Source organism: Colius striatus, chromosome 2, assembly GCF_028858725.1.
Source record: "Colius striatus isolate bColStr4 chromosome 2, bColStr4.1.hap1, whole genome shotgun sequence".
Classification (NCBI taxonomy): Eukaryota; Metazoa; Chordata; class Aves; order Coliiformes; family Coliidae; genus Colius; species Colius striatus.
Window position 1 is genome coordinate 113094964 of NC_084760.1, and position 8403 is coordinate 113103366.

At 46.8% G+C, this 8403-nt stretch overlaps 1 protein-coding gene across 1 annotated transcript in view; it reads left to right on the forward strand.

Annotated features, from left to right (window-relative positions):
• MEIS1 (Meis homeobox 1) overlaps positions 1–8403 on the forward strand; it is a 107534-nt gene that overhangs the window by 13395 nt on the left and 85736 nt on the right. The gene's annotated exons all lie outside the window — the stretch shown is intronic.

An 8403-nucleotide genomic window follows, 5' to 3' on the forward strand; every position in this document is an offset into this window, starting at 1 on the left:
AAGTTCCAATACAGAGACTGTTATTTCCTTGCTAATTTACGGGGCAAGTAGAACAGGAAGAAAATGGATTTGTGTCAAAATTTGTCCGTTCTTTTGCTGGTGACGGGACAGGCTGCCGAAAGTCCTGGTGGCTTCTTGTTTTGCAAGCGTCTTCAAATCCAGGAAATGTTTGTTTCAACCCCGTCGGAGGTGATAGGTTAGTCATCCATGAGTTTTGGGGATCAATAAAGGGATAACTGTGAAAGGCAATGGCCCATAACATGCGGGGAGTGAGATGGGTTGATCTAATGGTTCCCGCCTGGCCTGAAAACTCGATGAATCTCTGGGTTTGTCCACACAAGGACACTCAGGAGAGGTAAGACAAATTGATTGGGTGTAAAATTAAAGTGCATTAGTTAAAGTGCATTGCACTATTGTGTGGATGCTCTCATTCAGAAGTAAAGTGGCCTTAGTTCACTTTAGCCTAATCCCTCTTTGGAGTAGGCCACTTTTCTTTTGAAAGAGAACATCCACATTAACTTTTAGTTAATTCGTCTTTCCCGAGCGTCCTGGCGGCCTCGTGCTCGCCACTCTGGAGAGGTTCTGCCGGCCGGCCGCCGGCTCCCCGTGAGCTTTGGGTAAGCTTTTCCTTCGGCATAGTCATCTCTGCAGCCGCACGTAACCACTGGTGTTCGTCATTGCCCCGGCCACGGCTCCGCACCCTCCTCTCGCTCCCGCTCTCACAACTCAAGAGAGATGTTGTTTTTAATGCCGCCTGGGAAAAAAAAATGAGAAAGCTTTATGGTGGGACAGGTATTTGTGGGTGGATTCAGCCGAGGTGGCACGGACAAGGGCTCAGCAGACATGTGAGATGGGGGAGAGGAGATGGCTGTACCCTGTCTGTGGGGGGCTGCCATTCGGAGGATGCATTTCCCAGGTGAACGTGGCATTCAGCTCCTCCTGGTATCAGTCCTCCTCCGGGTAACCTGAGCGTTTTATTTTGCCATGGTGGTTTGCTGTCCTGGCGTGCTCCCAGCGTAGATAGTTTCTTCCATGTCCACCGATAAGCCAGTTTTTAAAGACGGTGAGGGAATCCTGATTAGCTCTTTTCAGATAATATTTCCATCCATAAAACCAAGATTGAAAATTAACTAATTTACCTGGTGAAAAACGTCACCGTAAGACAGTTTTGGATGCTGTTTTATGTTTGCGCTTGAAGTTCTCGGAGCTTGAGTTTTTGTTAGAGGTATTTTCGGGTGTCTTCTAGAGCTTATAAGTAACCTATTTGTTTACTTTTTACTGGCTAAGCCGTGTGTGCAAATGCAGTGCAGTGTCACAGGCTTGCTGTGGCCCTTTCCATTCATAATAAAATTTACGAGGCTTCTTGCATTAGTAAGCAATTTGCTATTGGAGCCTTTCCTAGAAATACAGAATTCTATTTCACCAAAGTATTGTCTTTCCTCTTCAATCGGGGCCGAGGTGAGCTCTTTTCTCAAGGACTCTCTAGGCATCTATATGATATTCCCACTTGGGCAGATGATCTCCAAAACTGCATTACTTACTCCTCCGTCCTGAAAGACTATTACAGTAAATTAAAATTCTCTTACTAGTGTCACCGGACTTTGAATTTGACCAGCTAATTTTATTTGCAGTTTGACTTTTTTCTTCTCTTTTTAACACAAAGCAAATGTGCGTCTAAACCCTCTTTGCTGAAATAAACTGACCAACAATAAGAGAGGTAATTCTTCATTTGCTTAAAATAACTGCCTGTTTTAACTTCAGAAATACTGACCAAGAGTAGAGCAACAGCTGATGCCATCACAGGCAGTGTACTGTATTCAAACAGCTGTACAAAATGAAAAGCTGTGGTATTAATCCTGCCATTCACAGTTTATTTAAGTTTTTCAAGCTTCTCTCATATGGGCATGGCATCAATGCCTAATTATGCCTCCATTAGAGTTACTGGGCCCTTAATACAGAAAATTATTGTATTTAAAATTTGGAAAGCTGCATCGATGTAATCCAAGATTCTTGCATCTGGCACACGTTCAGGGAAGGCAAACTTTACCTTGTAATTTTCTTTTCATTCCTTTGGTCTTTAGGTTTTTGGTCTGGTTTTGTTGTTACTGAGAAGGTCAGATCATCGCTGGTGTTTTTAAGGCTGGCTTTGAATAGCTCCATTTAAGGCTGCGTAGCTCCTGGGAGGAGAGGGCAAGAGCAGATTAAAAGCTCTGTGGCTTTGTCCGTCCCGTTTGCTGGGATGCAGGGCCGTGGCCATCAGTGCAAACAGAAATGCCAGAAATGACCATCCGAAGCCTGGCACACAAGGAGATTTGTCTCACCGGTGTTTCACCCTGCGCTGTCCCACTTTGTCAGCACAAGCTGTGGTTTATCACTTGGACGGGAAAGTCTTGACCCCTTGTTTGGCTGTCCGTTGTGTTGAGGTGGGGTGTGCAGAGATGTCCCTGGTCTCAGGTGGCATATCACCTGCTTGCTGATGCTCAGCGACAGCCCAAGGTATATGCTCTTCCATTCACGGTGACTGCTTGCTGAGACTTGGCTTGATCTACTGAGCTAAGTATTAACTGTGGCCAGCCACTTGCTAGAAACCCTTCTGGCAGGACATGAATGCTCTGGACTCAGTAGGTGGCACTTTGGTTTTAGGCTTGAGCCAGTGCGGATGGCTCCTCTGCCTCCTTCTCAGGGTGCAGGCGCAGGGATGTGCTGTGCCACGGTCGCCTTGCACCCTGAGCTGACCCTTGGTCCGCAAGAGTATCTTGCATAGGTAGAGTTGGCCAGATTTTTCGATGAGAGGGGTGTCCCTGTGGCTTGTAATGTAGAGTTTCTGTTGTGTGGTGTTATGAGGAAGCAGACCCACTGCATCCTGGACGCGGCTGTGTTTCAGTGATGGGTACAGCCATGTCACCGCGAGGTCGTTTGAAGGCACAGCTTGGCTCTCACGTGTTCATGCAGCCTTTTTGGGCAGCACTTGACAGGGATAGGGGCTCCGTGGCTGAGTGACTTGGGAAGAGATGCCCAGTGTTTGCAACGAGTGCTAGTGAAAAGGTGCCCAGAGCACACTGCCCATGCACAGTGGCTGCAGTGTGACTGCCGTGCTCGAGCCGTTCCCTCCTTTGCCCCTCTCTGCTGGGCAAGTTTTGCAGTTGTGTTACCCCAGGAGGCTCTTGGCCTCTCCCCTATTGCACAAACTAGTTTTACTAGCGTGGCTTCCACCTACTAAGGCAGCGTTGCTGTGCTTATCCCAGGCCCATGGCAGTGCTTGGTGGGACAGCTTTGTGGTACTAGCATGTTACGTATGACTGTGTCCTGCTAGATTCATATAGCCCTGTGAGGGATCTCTCTTTTATTATTGTTTTTCCTTAAAGAGAGATGAAGGGTGTGCACAGGATGAGTATGTGCAGGGAGGATTAATTTTGCTCTTACATGCATTTGTATGCATTGAGCTGGGGTTTGGTCTGCAGTGACAAGTGTTTGAGAGATCCTTGGGGTGAGAATTGATACAGTGATGCTGGAGGGACAGGAGTGGGGAACGGTGCTCTGCTGACAGCACAAAGCAGGAGGGGAGATACAGATGCTTGTCCCAGGGCTGTTGCTGAGGTTTTGGGGCAAGACAATTACTTACTTGTGAACTGAGATTTCCTCCTTCTCACTAACTGTCAGGTAGGATTGATGCCTTCATTTATGTGTCACATAGTGATAGCAAGGTATAGGAGATATGTTAAGAATAAGAAGCGATACGTTGAACTCATTATTTCACTCTGTGGATAGTTTAAAGGAAATAGTGTAAAGAAGGAAAAGCCTTTCTCATTGGTGTCACGGGGGGAAGCACTGTGCTGAATCGAAAGGCTGCTTTTGATGGCTTTGTACTTCGGCGTTGGCCCCTTCTGTTATCTTCTATCTATCTTAAAGGAGAGAGGGAATAAATATAAATACTGGATGGGGTAAGTAGCCATGCTGCTGTTAACTTTTGCAGAAGAAGCAGAGCTGGGGATTTGACTGGAAGCGTTTGTAGGGTGGTGGCTGATCTGCCCATCCTGAGGTCTGCCTGTTTCAGGGCATGGGTCCATATGAGACGGGGCCATGAGCCCTCTGCTGTTACAAGCCTCACTCGGTACTTCAAAACCTCCCTGGGAGGCACAAGGAGGCTGCATGGATGTCTCAGCCCAGCTTGTTTTGGTGACTCTGGCAGCCTGTTGTGCTTCCAAGCCATCCCTCAATGAGCGGATGGAGGCATTGGGGAGCCACGGTCGCCTCAGCCTGGTGAACCACCTCTGTAGCTCGCCTTCCTCCTGCTCCCTCAGCCCAGACTCGGCATGTTTTGTGGCCACCAGCTCGCTGGCATGTGGCTCACAGAGCCAGGCCACTAGGCCACTTTTGCCTCGCTGCAGATTCAGCTTTGTGCAATGGTAGAAAGTGGAGGAGCCGATCCACGGAAGGGTTTGGCCATAAGCGTTGGAAAATGTGAATCACAGGGATTCCAGTTTTAAGCCTTCTGAAGATAACGGGCAGCACGTACCAGAGTGCGTGACTTGCAGAGAGCCTTAAAAAACAAGGCGGCGCCCTCAAGATTAAGCAAACGTTTTATAATCACGAACGTATTTTATACCCAGCGCAGGCTGCGCAGGTATCGCCTCCGTTCAGAGGGAAAGGTGTAGCTGGAGCAGAGCTTAATTATCCCGTGGTTTAATTTTGGTGTCGAACGACACGGTGAAGCGAGCGGGGCTCTTGAATCCCGTGAACAATGCGCCGCAATCAAAATATGCTGACTTGGAGCGGCGTCTGTTGTCAGTTAGCTAAAAAACCCGTTTGATAGTTGTGACATACGCTTGGCATTTTTGCTTGTGACGGAGCTGAAGTATGGCTGTTGCAGGGTGAGGGCTGTGCTTCTTGTGCATTCCGTCCCTAAGAAGCCCCGTTTAGGCTGATGGGATGCTGGAAGTCTGCCTTGACGTGCCCGTAAAATTTGCAGCAAGTGCCCCAGCAGGTCTGTTTTGTCTTCTCAGAAGATACCACCCCAAAAAATCTGTAAGGGGAACACTCAGAGATGTGGGATTTGCTATAAGTAAATCCTTGCTGTTTCCTTGAGCCCAGATGTTCAGAGTGAAGTTCAGATCTCTCCGAAACACTGACTCCCATTGAGGCTGCCTGCTGTGCCTCTGGTAGGGGAGAAGAGAGAGGAGTGGGAGAGTTTGAGGGCTCCCTCTTGCCCCAAATCTGCCTGGGCGGGTCAGGTCTGGGACCTCAGCCAGCCATCTGACAGCCCGCGCCATCTCAGTCAGACCTGGGCATCTGGCAGGTCTCCTTCTAAATGACTTTTAACACGTAAATGCAATAAAAAGAAGGGATGGCAGACGCTCATTTTCTAAGTGGTGAGGCTTTTTTCCTGTTTACACCTTTGGAGGAATCATTACATGAAATATTGAACAGGAAACTCTTATTTGTCTCTGAAGGCCTTTTTCCTGGTCGTGGAAAATGAGGCCTAGCATACCTCAAGGCCTTGCACACCAGACTTCGGGACACAGGGTTGTTGTTTGTGGACAAGTCTGTGCGTGTTTCTGCATGATATTAGACTTTAAAGAAATAATAATCTACGTGGAGCAGTGATTTTTATCTACCCTGGCCACGAAGCTGTGCTTCTTTGTGTCAAGAGAGGGACAGGGATTAACGCTATCTAGTGATACACTTATCAAAGGGAGGAGGCAGGTTTACAGTGCAGGGTTGCTCTAAATAGAATGTACTAGTAAATGTTTGTTATGTGGGAGACAAAAACCCTGCATCACCATCAGCTGGCTCCGTTAACCTGGCTGGGCCTGGTGTTTACTGTTGAGCTGAGATTAAAGAAAAACGAGGAATGGAGTAAGGTCAATCAAAAGTAATGCATGCTGTGATTGAGACCACTGATGCTCAGGCTTCATAGGTGTCCCTCATGGCTGCTGTGGGCAGCCCCCACCAGTACAAGCAGCAAAACCTAAGATCTAGCTGCCCAAAAGAAGTTTGCTTTTGTTATTGCCAGAGGTGGTTTTGTGTGGCTCCAGCATCCTCTCAACGAGAAAGTCTGACTGCCCACACTGTCCCCCACAGAGGGGCTTTGGAGGTGGTTCCCCAGGAACAGCAGGTTTGATATGAGCATGTACAGAAGGTGGTGGGGCCCCCAGCTCAGGCTGCGGGGTCTCTACGTAGCTCTGAACATGTGGGTTTTTTTCCAAAGTCTTGCCCTGCAGAATTGATGGGGCTTTGGTGCCTCCTGGAAGAGAAGAACTGTGGTTTTTCCCCATCCTTTTTGTCTTTATGTCCCACCCAGTCCAATGATCTCCTTTTCTTTCTCCTTTATTTTTTGTGGTTTCTTCTTGCTGCTTCTAATTATTCTTTTTCCTTTAGAAAGCGCTATCACTCTGTCTGTTTAGGCCTCTCAGGCACTTTCCTCTCCCCAGGATACCCTCTTCTCCTCTGTGCTTTGAGCACAGAGGGTGGATTGGAAAGGTCTGCTATGTTAGAAATACCTACGTGGGTGTGCAGCCATGGTCACACTGCACAAAGACATTAGTTAGCTCCTCTGAACCTGGGTATGTTGAGCAATGAAACACAATAGCAGGGCTAAAGGAGAGAGCTCATCTTGTTTGGTGGATGTTGGTTTGATGGTCTTTGCACTAGGCAATGTTAGTTGTGCCTCAGGTCCCTTCAGGTGAAATCCTGGCCTTGTGAAAAATTGTGCCAAAAGTCTTATTTTTTTCCACTTGTCCACACTCTGTGGTATTGGCATTGGTGCCTGCCCTCATTTCCTTTTATCTGTGTGTTTCAGAAACCATCCTATGTTGCATACATAAAGGCAGCTTTACATCTTATTTTTCTTATGTGGCTGCAAAGAGTCAGAGGAGGGTCTTACCCTCCTTTGAAATAAGGGAGAACTAAACATAGAAGGCTTACGGCTTTTCTGGGGCTCGGAAGGGAATCCAGGTCAGAGCCAAGACTTCTGTGCAGAATTTCTTCTGCTTTTTAGTTCGACGAGCCCTGCTGCCTCTAACGCTGCAAAGGTTTCCATCTGTGCAAGAGTCACTGTGCTGCTTCGTTGCAGGCTTAGTTATCACCCGTCTGTCATTTCAACGACCTTATTTCTCTAGGCCCAGAGCACCTTTTTTCCACCTCTACCTAATTTCGGGCCTTTGTTATTGTTGTTGTTTTATTAAAAATAACCTCTGAACCAGAGTTGCATGAAGCAGATTATGGAGGAGTTATTGTCACTAAAATCTATTTTGCAGCATGTTGAAGTTCCTGCATGTATCATTTATTCTGACCCCCTTGGGTTTGGTTGTCTCGTGCATGATGGCTCTGCTCAGTTTTGGCAGGCTGGGAAGGGCGATTTCTGGCTGGCAGCCTCAGTTAGCCCCACAAGGAAATGGTTTAGATGGCAAAGCCATGAGTGGGTCCTCTCAGAAAGTGTCGATGGTATATTTTTTGTTCCCCAAAAGTCCACACTTAAGAGATTGGAATGAATAGTGTGTGTGTGGAATCTAGGGAATATGTGGCATTATACTTTTATGAAAATATAGCTTTAGTCCTGCTTATCAGTTTGTATTTTTTCATAGTGTTCTTCCTAATTAAGAGAGAATTCAAAAACTTTATTTTATACTGAATGGGGAAACAGGCTACCTGAGGATTGTTGCTAACCATGCCCAGCAGAAGCAAAGTGGGATAAGGCTTGTGGAATGCAAAGACCAGGTCTGTCCATCATGTTGCTCTAGCTGCAGCATCGCTGCTATGGATTATACACTTAAGGTATTGAGCAGCTGTATCGAATGTTTTGCCCAAGCGTGTTTGGGGACATCCATGTAGCCAGCAACTGGAAGGATAAGCTATGCAAAAAGTAAATCCTTGCTAAATAGGTGGGTTACGTTTGTAGGAGACGGATAGGATGACTTTATGAAGCATAAAGTCTTTCCGAGTTCTTGGCTGTAGTGACCGCAAGTATTTCTTAACATGGTGGGTCACTACCCTTTGAGAGGATTAGGGGAAGGTTTTTAAAAGGGAGGAGTTAAGAAAAATCTGAAGAACACTTTGAAGGTAACACATTACTTTTTCCCCCCCCTAATGAATAAGTATTTAATTTAGAAAAAGAAAATAAGATAAAACTTCAGAAGGAAAACAATAAGCCCAAATTACGTTGACAAATTGCTGGCAGCAGCTCAGTTCCTCCAGGGTGAGGGGGATGAATGATTAGACCTGCAGCCAATTCTCTCGTAGCCTGGAGGAGCAGGGGTTCATCCAACAGGTAAAGGAGTTTGCCATTCCCCATTTCCAGTTGTTACACAAACACAAATGAGCCCACAAGAGGGCTGTGCTCACAAAACTTTTGCAAAGATATATATCAAAAGATGCTGAGTACAATTTTTATCACCTGTAATAGAA